The sequence below is a fragment of the Pleurodeles waltl genome, chromosome 7 (assembly GCF_031143425.1).
Source record: "Pleurodeles waltl isolate 20211129_DDA chromosome 7, aPleWal1.hap1.20221129, whole genome shotgun sequence".
Classification (NCBI taxonomy): domain Eukaryota; kingdom Metazoa; phylum Chordata; class Amphibia; order Caudata; family Salamandridae; genus Pleurodeles; species Pleurodeles waltl.
Window position 1 is genome coordinate 288,421,424 of NC_090446.1, and position 15,021 is coordinate 288,436,444.

Genomic DNA, 15,021 nt, shown 5'->3' on the forward strand with positions numbered 1-15,021 from the left:
TTGCTGGGCACTTGAACTTTGCATGTCGGGTCACGGGCCAGACACTGCCTCACCACCATGTGCAGCTCAAAGTGGGCGTGAGGGAGGACCTTCGGATGTGGCTTAAGTTTTTGCAGTCTTTTAACGGCATTCTCTTGAAAGCATGGCAGGAATGGGAATGGGACGTACAGATATTTTCAGATGCTTCCGGGGCGATGGGCTTTGGAATTTATTGGGAAGGCAAGTGGTGCGCAGAGGAGTGGCCGTCCGATTGGAGGGGTGGTGGGCGCAGCATTGCATTCTTGGAACTTTTTCCCCTGGTGATAGCGGTGTGTTTGTGGGGGGATGTTTTGAGACATAAGAAAGTGTTGTTCAGGGTGGACAATTTGGCAGTGGTCCAGCTGGTGAATAGGCAGTCTGCAAGTGAACCCCAAGTACTTGGGTCGCTTCGGGCATTTGTATTACAGTGTTTGAAGTTGGACATTGCGTTTCGTGAGCGGCATGTGCCGGGAGTGGACAATGACATTGCTGATGCTTTGTCTCGTTCACAGTGGGACAGATTCCATGTGTTAGTCATGGGTACGGAGTTGTGCAGAACGGGAATGCGGGAGGAGCTGTGGAATATAGGCACGAGAGGATGCTTCAGCTGGTGGTAAACTCTTTGGTGCCTTCAACTCGCCGGGCGTATGCGAAAGTGTGGGAGGAATTTAGACAGACGGGTGGAGCCGGCCAGAGGATGCGGTGGAAGATGTTGTGCAGTTAATTCTGACATTGATTGAAAGAGGTCAGTCTCGGGTGACGATAGCGGGTAAGCTTGCGGCCCTTGGTTTTATGGGAAAATGCTTGTGGGGTTACCAACCGTCGGCGGGGGAATTGGGCCAGAGGATGTTGGAGGGTTGGTCGTGGGAAGGGGGTAAGCCAGTGCGTAGGCGTTGCCTGGTTTCACTGCGCCTGTTAAAGGGTTTGTCGGGGTCGTTGGGTACGGTGTGCTTCTCGGGGAGGGAGGCTACCCTTTTTCGTACGCTAATGTCCTGGATGTTTTTTGTGGCTTTTCGGGTGTCGGAAATGCTGGGTTCGCAACACTCTACGGGGGTTTGCTGGTCTGATGTGCAGCTGGGGGCGCGGGGAGTCGCGCTGCACATTCCTAGAGCAAAGACGGACCAGAAGGGCCGTGGGGTGGTGGTTTTCCTTAGGCGTTACCCGGTTTCGGAGATATGCCCGGTAGCATTGGGGCGGCAGTGGAGCATGCAGAGGAGAAGCTCAAAGGGGGCCGTTTTTACCCATGCGGACGGTACCAGGGCAACACCTGCTCAGTTGTTGGCAGTGTTGCGAAAGGGCTTAGTGTCCCTGGGCAAGGACCCTCGTCTTTTTGGCACCCACTCTTTCAGGATCGGGGTGGCGACTGAGGCTGGGTGGAAGGGTTGGACAAGGGAGGTTCTCATGTCTTTGGGTAGGTGGAAGTCTGATTGTTTTAAAAGCTATGTCAGGGGGCGGGACGTGTCAGCAAGGGGCGCACCTTAATTGTTTTCTTTCTGTTTCAGGTGTCGTAGCTGGACCCGACAAGGAATTTGTGCTCATTTGGGTGGTTGGCCACTCTTTCGTAAAATGGGCCCAGCGTCAGGCTCGGCGGACGGCTTTGGGCGAGAATTTAGGCCTGGATTTACGGCGTTATCAAGTCTGTTGGTTTGGGAAGGGGGGCATGCGGTAGCAGGAGCTTTTATCGCGTTTGCAGTGGGCCCAGGGGGGCGGGCCTTGTCCGGATGTTTTGTGTCTCCATTTGGGGGAAAATTATATGGTAGTTAAAACGGGTTTGAACTTGTTGAAGGCAATGAAGAGGGACCTGTTGTTGATTGTGTCGCAGTGGCGTGGTTCGCATGTGTTGTTTATGGGGTTTGTCCCGCGTCGGGTGTGGAGAGGAGCGAGGAAACCAGGGGCAGTTGAAAGGGCCAGGCGGAAGGTTAATAAAGAGATGAAGGGATTCTGTTTGGAGAAGGGCATTACGTTCTTAGAGCATAAGGATTTGCATTTCGAAGCCTCCGAATTTTTTAGGGACGATGGAGTACATTTGTCTTTCATAGGGATGGAGCTGTACCTCTCACAGTTGAAGGATGCATTGAGAGCACTTTCCGCGAGTCTTAACGGGGGGCAGAAAAAGGCTGTTCAGCTTTTTCTGGTGGCGGCGAAGAGGGCTTGCAGCCAACAAAACATGGGCGGTAGGGCAGGATGGCAGGGCAATTTTGGATAGTAAGGGGGGTACAGCAGCAGGTAGCGACGGGCAGGAAGGAAGATTGGAAGTGTTCAGGAGGAGGACAAACGAGTAGGTTTGGGAAGTAGTTAAACAGGAGTTGAGAGAGGTGGCAGGAGAACCTGACTGGGAGAGGTTGGGGTAGGGGAGGGGAGGGGGATTGTGGGGTTAGGTGGACTTGATGTATAGTGAGGTTTTAGTTTTGTAAGGCAAAGGCAGAGGTCAATATGTTGTAAGTGCACCTGTTCCAATAAAGCAGCCTTTTACACACAGCAGCGGTGTCGAGTTTCCGTGCCTCTCCTTCCCAATGGGGTCCCGGGGGGGACCTGCCGAAGAATGAGGTCTCCCCCCCGGGGTCTTTGGGGAGGGTGGTGCGGGCTGAGACGCCGTGGGCTCTCTTTGGGCATCTTTTGGGCTCCTTATGGGGGTATATATATGTGGCCATTTTGTCGCCGGCCACCATTTTGTCATAAGGTGACACAGTGGCCGGCTCGTTTTTGTCAGGGACAACTTTCCCCTCCCTCCCCCCCCCCCCTTTTTTCTGGTTGGGTATTTCGGCCATTTATTCCTTGGGTTGTTTTCCCTTTGTCCATTTCCTACGGGCTCGCCATATTTTCAGGTTGTGATATTTTGAACAGGTGCATAGTGGGGGTGCTATGTTATTGGTTCGGCGTCGCTGAGGAACAGGTGCTGGGGCGGCGAAGAGAGCTTGCAGCCAACGAAACACGGGCTGATGGGCAGGACGGCAGGGCAATTTTGTATAGTAAGGGGGGTACAGCAGCAGGTAGCGACGGGCAGGAAGGAAGATTGGAAGTGTTCAGGAGGAGGACAAACGAGTAGGTATGGGAAGTAGTTAAACAGGAGTTGAGAGAGGTGGCAGGAGAACCTGACTGGGAGAGGTTGGGGTAGGGGAGGGGGGAGGATTGTGGGGTTAGGTGGACTTGATATATAGTGAGGATTTAGTTTTGTAAGGCAAAGGCCGAGGTTAATATGTTGTAAGTGCACCTGTTCCAATAAAGCGGCCTTTTACGCACAGCAGCGGTGTCGAGTTTCCGTGCCTCGCCTCTCCAACGAGCCAGTCTCTGAAAGCACAAGGCTTCAGAAAAGCGTGCACGTTGCGAGATGCAATGTGCAGAAATGGAAAAAGGAGTACGCTGAAAACAAGCATAGTCCATTCCCGCTCCAATATTCAGGCCAAAAATGTGAGGCTTGAGAAAAGCTGATCGTGCACTAGACACGTTCACAGAAATGTCCGGACAACGAGAAAATTTAGTGCGCGGAATTGCGTCGCTATAGTCACACAGAAATTGTAAATATCACATTAAATGTAAAAACGAGTAGATTAGAAGTACTTATCTGGCTGTGGAGCAGCAAAGAGAGAGGAAGTTATGTTCGAGGTCATGGTTTATATACGAAGGTTCTGTATGGTGATTGGGCCATGTAATACTATACTTTTGTACTCATGGGTAGATACATTTTTGTTTACTTTATTGTGATTGGTTGCTGAGTTTTTTCAGTAAAAAAAGAGAACGCATAATCAAAGCCTCCGGTCCTGACATAGAATCCAGTGCAAAAAGGCACTGGCTAGCCCCCTCCTTCCTCTGCACAAGCAGAAATACAAGCACGAGGAGGGCAAGCTTTTCTCCCACAAACAGTGTCTCGCAGAGCACCCGCAGCAGTGTAGCTGTTGCTCCATTACACCAACATAGATTGTGCTTCTAGGCTCTAGAAACCCAAAGGTACTGTGTTCTAAGCATTTTTAACCTCATTTATTAAAAGGTGCAATATTAGAGATTTTAGGGTAGTATTTAACCTCCTGCTCCAACTCGCGGAGGACGAGTTAAGTGTTCATGTAGGTGCCTTTGAGAGAACGGCTGAACGTGCCCGCAACTCAATGCACTGAATAGGTTTGCACTATTCATTAGGATGTACTGTAATGATTGTTGCTTCTAAGTCTCTGGATACACATTTTTTAAGGTTGAGCCCACAAGTGCATGCACATGCGCATGCTTCTCATATGCAAAACGCTCTTGTGGTCAGTAAAGAGCTTGGAGTCTGCCTGTCACTCACCATTTGTTGGTTTGCGTGGCACTCTTCTTTACAGCCTCGTAATTCGGCAAGGCATGTCTGGCATCCTTTCTGCTCCAGTCCTTATGCTGTGCACACCGGCCAGGTATGGCTTCATCTCTCGAACAAGCTTTTCTGATACTTGCATGGAGCACAGGGAGGCAGAGAGGCTCAGCCATCATGCATCGTTCAGCTGTGATCGTCCTGCCCACATTTGTCCAGACCATCTTGCTTGACACCACCTTACTCTACTGGAGGTTCCCAGTCCTGTCCTATCCAGAGTACGCCGTCAATCATGAGTACACTAAAAGGTGGTAACAGTTTGTGGTTCCCCCACACAAGCAGATGACTGAATAAGTCATGTTGGCATAGGATGACCAGAGGTTGAAAACCAAACACAGGACCTCCAGCAAACATAGAAGAAGGACTACACTTTTACATGACCCGAGGTGCACAGCATGACTTAACTATCAAATAGGTGACCAGACTTCGTGGATTTTCCCAGACAATCCCGGCTTTCAGAAGACTGCCTCTGAGTTCCAACAGTTTTTCCCTATATTTCAACATATGTCCGTTGTTTTGGGACAAAGAAAGTAATTTGGCAAAACAGAAATTAAACTGTGCTCTCCTTTCAAGAGAGGAAGCTAAACTGATTAAGGGGCATATTTATACTCCGTTTGCGCCGAATTTGCGTTGTTTTTTTCGACGCAAATTCGACGCAAAACTAACTCCATATTTATACTTTGGCGTTAGACGCGTCTAGCGCCAAAGTTCATGGAGTTAGCGTAATTTTTTTGCGTGGACACCTTCCTTGCGTTAATGATATGCAAGGTAGGCGTTCCCGTCTTAAAAAATGACTCCGATGCATATGCGTCGTATTTATACTCCCGGGCAAAAATGACGCCCGGGAGTGGGCGGGTCTAAAAAACCCGCATTAGCGCCGGATTTTAACGCCTGGGTCAGGGCAGGCGTTAAGGGACCTGTGGGCTCAGAATGAGCCCAGAGGTGCCCTCCCCTGCCCCCAGGGACACCCCCTGCCACCCTTGCCCACCCCAGGAGGACACCCAAGGATGGAGGGACCCACCCCAGGGACATTAAGGTAAGTTCAGGTAAGTATTTTTTTTATTTTATTTTTGTGGCATAGGGGGGCCTGATTTGTGCCCCCCTACATGCCACTATGCCCAATGACCATGCCCAGGGGACATATGTCCCCTGGGCATTGCCATTGGGCAAGGGGGCATGACTCCTGTCTTTGCTAAGACAGGAGTCATGTCAATGGGGGTTGGGCGTCGTAAAAAAATGGCGCAAATCGGGTTGAGGCGATTTTTTTGCCTCAGCCTGACTTGCACCATTTCTGGACGCCCATACTCCATTTTCCCCCTACGCCGGCGCTGCCTGGTGTACGTCGTTTTTTTTCACGCACACCAGGCAGCGCCAGCGGCTAACGCCGGCTAACGTCATTGAATAAATACGGCGCCCGCATGGCGCTTCAGAATGGCGTTAGCCGGCGCTAATTTTTTTGACGCAAAACTGCGTTGGCGCAGTTTTGCGTCAAAAACTAAAAATATGGCCCTAAATGTATTATCTGTTTCTTTCAGGCACCACAGGAGGAGGTTGCTACGAGTTCGCAGAAGAGGGAAGACAGAGTTGGGCAGAGGGTATTGGGGGCCAGTTTGGAACTCCTGCCACAGCTAATGTTATATAACATAATAAATACGTGAGAATATATATATGTTCACATGCATTTACAAGGCTACGTTATATAACATTAGATGTGGCAGGACCTGCATAAAACATAAAAGTAATCGGAAACGCTTTAGTCCTAGTTTCATGTCTGACCTGTCCTGGTTTTTGTTTCACAAAATCTGGTCACGGTCACCCTACTGTCAGCGCCCATCAACATAGAAACACAGACAACAAGCTACTAAGAAAATACTTCAAAGCAACGTTTAAACCCAGCAGAATAGGTGTTATTTAAATTGTGCTCAGACAAGAGCTGCTGTCTCGTCCTGCCTTAGAGCACAAAGAAACCTATCTCTCTATGTTTTCATTTGATCTTCTCTAAAATACTGGGATATGAGCTTAATTTCTCAAAATCTGCCACGACAGCTGGTGAAAAGCAGGACTGTCCCAGCAAGTCCGAGACACCTGGACAACCTCATCAGGCAGCAACACTGCAGGTGTCCCAAAGCCTGCACACTAAGAGGGAGCGTTTTTAAGATCGAGCGTGCAAGCGGTTTGACCTGTTGTAAGTCTTGTGGGCTTTTAGCCACACCCAATGCATGCCCATCACTTTCACTCATTTGTGGGCTTGCCTTTCAAAAATTCTTTATTATCATGGGTAAATTCTTTACGTTTGTCCCTCATTGAAGCGGTATTGTTACCGCCTTGGACACCGACCTGGTTACTTGGATTATTGCACGTTTGTTAATACATTTGACTGCGAGCAAACTTCTTTTTCATTTTGTTTTCTCTCCTTCGTGCTCATGCTCATGGTGGTCGTGGCGCTTTGAAGCGGCTCGCTTATGTCAACTGTTTGACTTTTCATTTTCAATTTATGTGGCAAGAAAAATCTAGTTAGGGATTTACAACGCCAATAGCTCTAACTCGAGCAAATGCAAGACCCATTACATTGGAAAGGATTGTATCAATTGTTTTTATGTTCTGCACTTTTTATGTATTCATTATTATTTAATGTATTTTTACTGTGATTTTATGGATACTTTGTTTATCCGATTGAAGAACTCTCTATCTATCTATCTATCTATCTATCTATCTATCTATCTATCCATTATCATATTTCTCATTAGTTAGAGACTCATTGTTTGTATTAGACGTCTGATAGTGAAGGCCGCAGGGAGGAAACTGGAATCAGACTCAGTCAAAGAACTAATGGGCAAAGGAAGTCTTCTATTTTTTGCGAAACAGGATGGTGAGATATTCAAGGATGACTGCTACAGTCTCAGTTTCGATGACAGAGGAACTTACAGCAGCATGCTGATGTACACTCCCTTATGTTCCAGTCAACAATTCAGTTGGTTCCTGGTGATGTAAGGAGAGATACAGATGTTTGTGAAGCTACTGTTATATCTAATTGTTGTTTCCAGAGTTAGTTAGGCAGCCCTTTACTGACTCTGAGACAGAACAGGTCTCTCTTACTGGTCTTTCTCTAAGTGCAAGGCTCTATGCTGAACGCTCTTTCATTTTCCCGAACATCTAGCTAAGTACAACTCCATGTAGGGCCGGCTTTACCGCTGGAGGTGCCCTGTGTAACAGTCTTTTTTGGCGCACCCACCCCATGACCACCTCCTCAGATTCACTCACTACCACCCGGCAAGTGTGTCCCTTATCTCCCCATAGCCCCCCTTTCAGATACATTAATTTGCTTTAAAAGCACCTCTAAAGGCCAGCTTTACTAATCCACTCAGATATCCACAAAAAATATAGTTCTGTTCTTTGCAGAAGGCCCATTAAGCCTCTACGCTTCTTTATGGCGAGGTTAAAGCTGCAGCTAGATAAAGCACTCATCTCTTTCCCTAGCAGGAACATCAATCACATTTTAAACCGCAAGTTTTGTTAAGTCATTGCTAAACACAGCACCCCCCTGAGGTCAGCGCCCCCCAATCCAGGTCAGCACCTGGTGCGTCACACTGCCCTAAAGCCGACCCTTACTCCATGCTAATACCTTCTATGATCAATGAATAGAATTCCCCTTTCGAACTTCTGGTTTCTGGCTTAAAATAGAAAAACTAAATATTGCTCAACTTACTGAGACATTTCAGACTGCAAGTCATTTTTTGTATCTTGTGAACTTATTTTATTCTGTTTATATACTGGATTGATAAGTATTCTTAATGAAACCATATAATCATAATTATTGATTCCTGGTTCTTATTTGTGGAGTTACATTTGCTTCACAAGGTGGACGTCTTTCTAATGTTATCACCCTTACAGCTCTTCATGTCAATTAACAAAGGTCCACACGACCAATGTGGAAAAATATTTAATGAAGTGCAAGTACCAGCGCACCACCAGTACTAACTTTGCCACATATTCTTTATAACAATAAAAGGCTTATGTAAAACTTTACTTCATCATTACAAACCCCACTCACCTTACACAATAGCATAGATACACTTTAAAACTCTTTAAAAACTTTATATATTTGTGGAGTATGGACAGTCAGAATTGAGTACTTTTTTAAATTGCTAAATTGGTTAATTGATAAATAAAAATAAGGCATATATCCATAAATACCAAAACGCAATTTACCTTTCGATCCTATTAACACAGTAATAACAACGTTAGTCAGATAACTAGCTAACTGATATATTTTACCTTTAACCTTTGCTGTCATTATAAATAGGAAATGTGTTGTTTGGAGATGCAAGGCTTGTTTAACTTAGTTTTAGCTTTTGCATTAAATAGGCAGCTCCCCTCACTGAACTCAACTGGAGGAATTCATATAGTAGTTTTTTTTTTATTAATGGAGAATTATATAGATATTAAGAAACAGTTGATATATTTATCGTATTGTGATGATTTTAATTCTTTTGTTATACATATCTGAATTTCAATCCAAATATACTTCCAAATTGGGGTTAATCCTGCCATTAAAAACATGAATTTCAACAACCTTGTGCAGGATACAATACAAATAATTCTTAAAGTGCCTTGAGTTCTGCAAATGTGTCTTCCATCCTAACATAAAGTCAATGATCTACTAGATTTTGTTCCAGCTTCTATAAAGCTAAACAGATTGCTAAAAAACTGTTGACAGATCTCTCCAGCATTGAAAAGTAGCTACAATTAAGCAAAAACTATGCCGGCGTGAGGTTGCTTTTGGGAAATGCCAATTGAAACAGTGTTTAAAGTATTTGAGTTAGATATTGCATCTGCGTTTTTATTGCATGATTAATATACCATCGCTATAATTGTTGGCACATTAGTACCTGCACCAATGCATTTCTGGAGGAAACTCTTTAGGGAAACTATATTTTTCTTATTTTAATACGAGCACCATGGCGCGCTGCCCTTTTGAAACTTCTTCCTCTTTCAACAACAACTCATTGACAGTCACGTCCAGATGGAATTAATGTACGGATATTAATCATTTAGTATATATTAAAAATGCTACTTGTGGACAAAAACAAACAAGCATTTTCAATGCAATGGGTCTCGCATTTGTTCCAGTTAGAGCTATTAGCGTTGTAAAGCAAAAAAAAAAACGCGGCGCGACCGCACAACGTAAAATGCAGCGCAATCGCGCTGGGTGTAGAATAACCAGATATGGTAGTCCGAACTCCAGGCTGAAAACATCGAGCTTCGGATGTTTTTGGTACTTTACCGGTGCTGTGTAGGTGGGCTAAACATCAGAAAAGGCATGACCTATGCATGCCTTTCACAAATGAAAGAAAGTGGATTTTAACAGGCAAGCCACGAATCAATGTAAGTGACTGATGTGGCATAGGCGTGGTTTCTAGCCCAAAGAGAGATAACAGAATGGACGGAGCACTTCGTGCTCGCCCATAAAAGGTAGTCTTCTGCTGGTAATAGAAACTATGATCACTGCGGCAGCTATCACTTGCTGCAAAGCTCAGTGTCACGTCTCGTGGCAGAAGTGGCTTGTGCTGGGGATAGTGAGGTGAGCTGGGGAGCATGCAGCCGGTGTGAGCCAGCGACAGCGAGCAAGCAGGCACTGCCAGCCCTGCCCTCTGCACTGCCAGTTGGGGTTGCAGCGGCGGTCTTCAATGGGATCAGGGAAATTCACCTACAAGCTCCTCCTCCAGTCCTGCCGTGCTGTGGTGAGTGGACACCGGGCAGTGGGAGGGCCCTGCCTCCTTCCTTCCCTCCTGCTCTGGAGCAGCACCAGAGGGCACCAGACCCAGCTGCCACAGCAGATTGATTTAACATAATCTACAATAAGCCATAGGGGAAGAAGCGGAAGCAAAATCCTGTGCGCCGGAATCAGACACGGAGGACCCCGCGAACATTTCTCTGCTGCACCAACGTTCTGGACGGAACAGCACTGTGCTGGACCACAGGTGCTGAACGCGGTCGTGGCTGACTGCAGGCCTTCACCAATGCTGTACCAATGCTCCGAACAGAACGGAGCTGCGTCGGGCCGCAGGTGGTGACCGTGGCTGACTGCAGGTGGCTGGTTGTGGGTTCCGCTGCACGGCTCCACGGCCACATCTGCCTCAACCACCTAGCCATCCAGCCTGATTCCAGCAGTCTCCGTCAGGGACATTCAGGCAGAGCCTCCAGGCTACCCCTCTCCCAGAAGCAGCAGCACCTCATGGTCCTGGGGATTGGGGCCCCAGCATAAGGCCAGCGCAACACCAGTGGAAGACCAGCATAAAGCCAGTGGGAGGCCCTTGCCTGTGCAAGGGGCAGACTCAAGCTGCTGCAGGTTGGCGCTGGTAGTCTGGCAGTCTCCAGGACAGCAAGATCCCAGTGTTGATCACAGGCGGTCCCAGGAAGTCAGTGGCCGCTCCAGGGTGGGTCTACAACCGAAGCCACAGCCTCAGAGAGCAGGCTCCACTGCTACAGCTACACAGCTACAGCAGGTACCAGCCATGGCAGCAGCAGCAGACAGGAAGCAACCAGGTGCGTGTGTGGTGCAACCAAGCCTATGAAGGTGTGAGCGCGGCAGCTGTAGGCAGAAGTCACTGAGTCTGCACCCTGGTACCCTGCAGAAGCAGCCCAGCCAGGTTGGGGTGTCTCTTGGGGGGAAACTAGTGAGACACGCTTTCTGTTGGCCTCCAGATCCCTCACGTTCCTGCAGCCCGGGGACAGCGGCAGCGGGGAACTCGCAATTCGGGGGAACTCCAGGGGTCTTCAGTCTCCCATCACACACTCACATTCACTCCACCGTGAAGGAGGAGAAGGTGGAACACCCACAGACTTCGGAATTATCAAGTGGACCAAAAGAAAAGTATGGAGAAAGCATGAGGACCCGCAGCTCCCTCCTCTTAATGGCACATCACAGAGTACTTAATTTAATGAGGAGGAAAAAGGCCGCCCCCAATAAACAGGGGGGGGCAAAGGGGGAAATACAAAGCACGCCACAAAGCCCCAATCCACACCACAGGTGTCACCAAAGGGGGCAATGGCCTCAAAGGAGGATTCCCCAGGACCCCAGAAGCAGTCACAAAAGGAAGCCCAGAAGGTGAAGGGAGGCCCAAAGGGGTCTCTGAGGACTTTATGTCATTGGGAAAAATCACCAGCCACAAGACTTTCTCTGGAGAATCAATCCTGAGATCACGTCCTGAATGGAAATTTTTCAGTGACAGTGCAATCACCATTGGTGTAGGAAAGTACCATCTTGCCTGGCATGTTACCCCCATTTTTACTTGTGTGTCAGTTTGTTTTTGCCTGTCTCACTTGGATCCTGCTAGCCAGATCACCAGTGCTCATAGTTTGTGGCCTGAATGTGTTCCCTTTGTGGTGCCTAACTGTGTCACTGAGGCTCTGCTAACCAGAACCTCAGTGCTTATGCTCTCTCTGCTTTAAAAATTGTCACTGCAGGCTAGTGACCATTTTTACCAATTCTAATTGGTACACTGGAACACCCTTATAATTCCCTAGTAAATGGTACCTAGGTACCCAGGGTATCGAGGTTCCAGGAGATCCCTTTGGGCTACAGCATTTCTTTTGCCACCCATAGGGAGCTCAGACAATTCTTACACAGGACTGCCACTGCAGCCCGAGTGAAATAATGCCCACATTATTTCACAGCCATTTTACACTGCACTTCAGTAACTTATAAGTCACCTATATGCCTAACCCTCACTTGGTGAAGGTTAGGTGCAAAGGTACTAAGTGTGAGGGCACCCTGGCACTAGCCAAGGTGCCCCCACATAGTTCAGGGCAATTTCCCCAGACTTTGTGAGTGCAGGGACACCATTACATGTGTACACTACATATAGGTCAATACCTATATGTAGCTTCAGAATGGTAACTCCAAATATGGCCAATTAACATGTCTAAGATCATGGAATTGTCCCCCCATGCCAAATCTGGTATTGTGGTGCCGATCCCATGCATCCCCAGGGCTCCAGCATGGACCCCAGGTACTGCCAAACCAGCTCTCTGGGGTTTTCACTGCAGCTACCGCTGCTGCCAACCCACAGATAGGCCTCTGCCCTCCTGGGGCCTGGGCAGCCCAGTTCCAGGAAGGCAGAACAAAGGATTTCCTCTGTGAGAGGGTGTTACACCCTCTCCCTTTGGAAATAGGTGTTAAGGGCCTGAGAGGAGTAGCCTCTCCTGGCCTCTGGAAATGCTTTGAAGGGCACAGATGGTGCCCTCCTTGCACAAACCAGTCTACACCGGTTCAGAGATCCCCCAGCCCATGCTCTGGTGTGAAACTGGACAAAGGAAAGGGGAGTGACCACTCCCCTGTCCATCACCACCCCAGGTGTGGTGCCCAGAGCTCCTCCAGTGTGTCCCAGACCTCTGCCATCTTGAATGCAGAGGTGTGAGGGCACAATGGAGGCCTCTGAGTGGCCAGTGCCAGCAGGTGACGTCAGAGAGCCCTCCTGATAGGTGCTTACCCTTCTCTGTAGCCAATCCTCCTCTGAGGGCTATTTAGGCTCACTCCTGTGGGTATCTCACCAGATAACGAATGCAAGAGCTCACCAGAGTTCCTCTGCACTTCTGCCAAGGGTCGACCGCTGACTGCTCCAGGACGCCTGCAAAACCACAACAAAGTAGCAAGAAGAATACCAGCAACATTGTAGCACCTCATCCTGCCGGCTTTCTTGACTGTTTCCTGGTGGTGCATGCTTGGAGGGCTGTCTGAGTTTACCCTGCACTGGAACCCAGGAATAAATCTCCCGCGGGTCGATGGAATTTTCCCCCTGCTAACGCAGGCACCAAACATCTGCTTCACTGGTCCTCTTGGCCCCCTCTTATTGTGACAAGCATGGTCCCTGGAACACAATAGCTGGATCCAAGTGACCCCAACAGTCCAGTGGTCCATCTGTCCAAATTTGGTGGAGGTAAGTCCTTGCCTCCCCACACCAGACAGTAATCCTGTATACTGCGTGAACTGCAGCTGCTAGGGCTTCTGTGCACTTTTGCAAGGAATCCTTTGTGCACAGCCCAGGTCCCCAGCACTCCGTCCTGCATTGCTCAACTCGCTGAGTTGAACACCGGCTTCGTGGGACCCTCCTTTGAAGTGTTGAGATGACTGCCGTGCTCAGTTTTCTTGAACCCATGTTCAAGTTCTTCTGCAGTGCTGCCTCCTTCTGCATGAGCTTTCTGTGTTGCTGAGTGCCCCCTCTGTCTCCTCTTCCAAGGTGCGACCTCCTGGTCCTTCCTGGGCCCAGGCAGCACCCATTTTCTTCAACCATGACCTTTGCAGCTAGCAAGGCTTGTTTGCGGTTTTTCTGCATGGAAACAACTCTGCGTCCTCCAGCACGCCGTGAAACATCTTTTGTACAAAGGAGAAGTTCCTGGCATCTTCCGTTGTTGCAGAATCTTCAGCTTCTTCCACCCAGAGGCAGCCATTTTGCACCTTCATCTGGGGTTTAGTGGGCTCCTGCCCCACCTGGACACTTTTGTGACTCTTGGGCTTGGTCCCCTTCCTTTGCAGGTCCTCAGGTCCAGGAATCCAACTTCAGTGCTTTGCAGTCTGTTGTGGCCTTTGCAGAATCTCATATCACAACTTTAGTGTGTTTCTGGGGAAGTAGGGTCACTTTACTCCTACTTTTCAGGGTCTTTGGGTGGGGTATCTTGGACACCCTTAGTGTTTTCCTACACTCCCAGTGACCCTCTCCACACTACACTAGGCCTAGGGTCCCTAACTGGTTTCCATTTCACTTTCTTAGTGTATAGTTTGTGTTGCCCCGAGGTCTATTGCATTCTATTGTATTCTACAGTGTTTGCACTACTTTTCTAACTGTTTACTTACCTGATTTTGATTTGTGTGAATATTTTGTGTATTTTACTTACCTCCTAAGGGAGTATATCCTCTGAGATATTTTTGGCACATTGTCACTAAAATGAAAAACCTTTACTTTTGGTAACTCTGAGTATTGTGATTCTTATGATATAGTGCTTGCTATATGATATAAGTGGTATAGTAGGAGCTTTGCATGTCTCCGAGTTCAGTCTAGGCTGCTCTGCTATAGCTACCTATATCAGCCTAAGCAGTTAGAACACTATCAATCTACTAATAAGGGATAACTGGAACCGGCACAAGGTGTAAGTACTATCAGGTACCCACTATAAGCCAGGCCAGCCTCCTACAATTGGCAACTCCCGGGCTGAATTCCCTCCATGCAAAACAGCACAAGATTCAATGCCGGAACCTTCACTGCCAATCTTCCTGTCCTGCTTGGAATTCCTACACAACAAAATTGCAAAATTGGACACGCCTTCCAGCCACGAAAGCGGGCAATCCTGCTACCCCCACCATAGTGGTAACGAACAGAATCATAGTCCCTGAGGACCTTCTCAATAAAGGGCATTGCACTGAGGAAATTAAAAAGGGTAGCTAGGAAAACCTGTCTTCAAAATTATCAACACCAAGGACAAATCAGCCCAACCACCCATGGGAGGCTTCTCCAACACAGGAGGAGTTAGAGGAGGTCTTCAACCCAGAAGTAGACAAAGGGGTGACCTACACACACCCACAAATAGGAACATTAACCAATTCTTCGGAAACTTGCTGTATACATCAGAAACTACACAAAATCAGGGCACATCGACCCAGATGTTCTTCT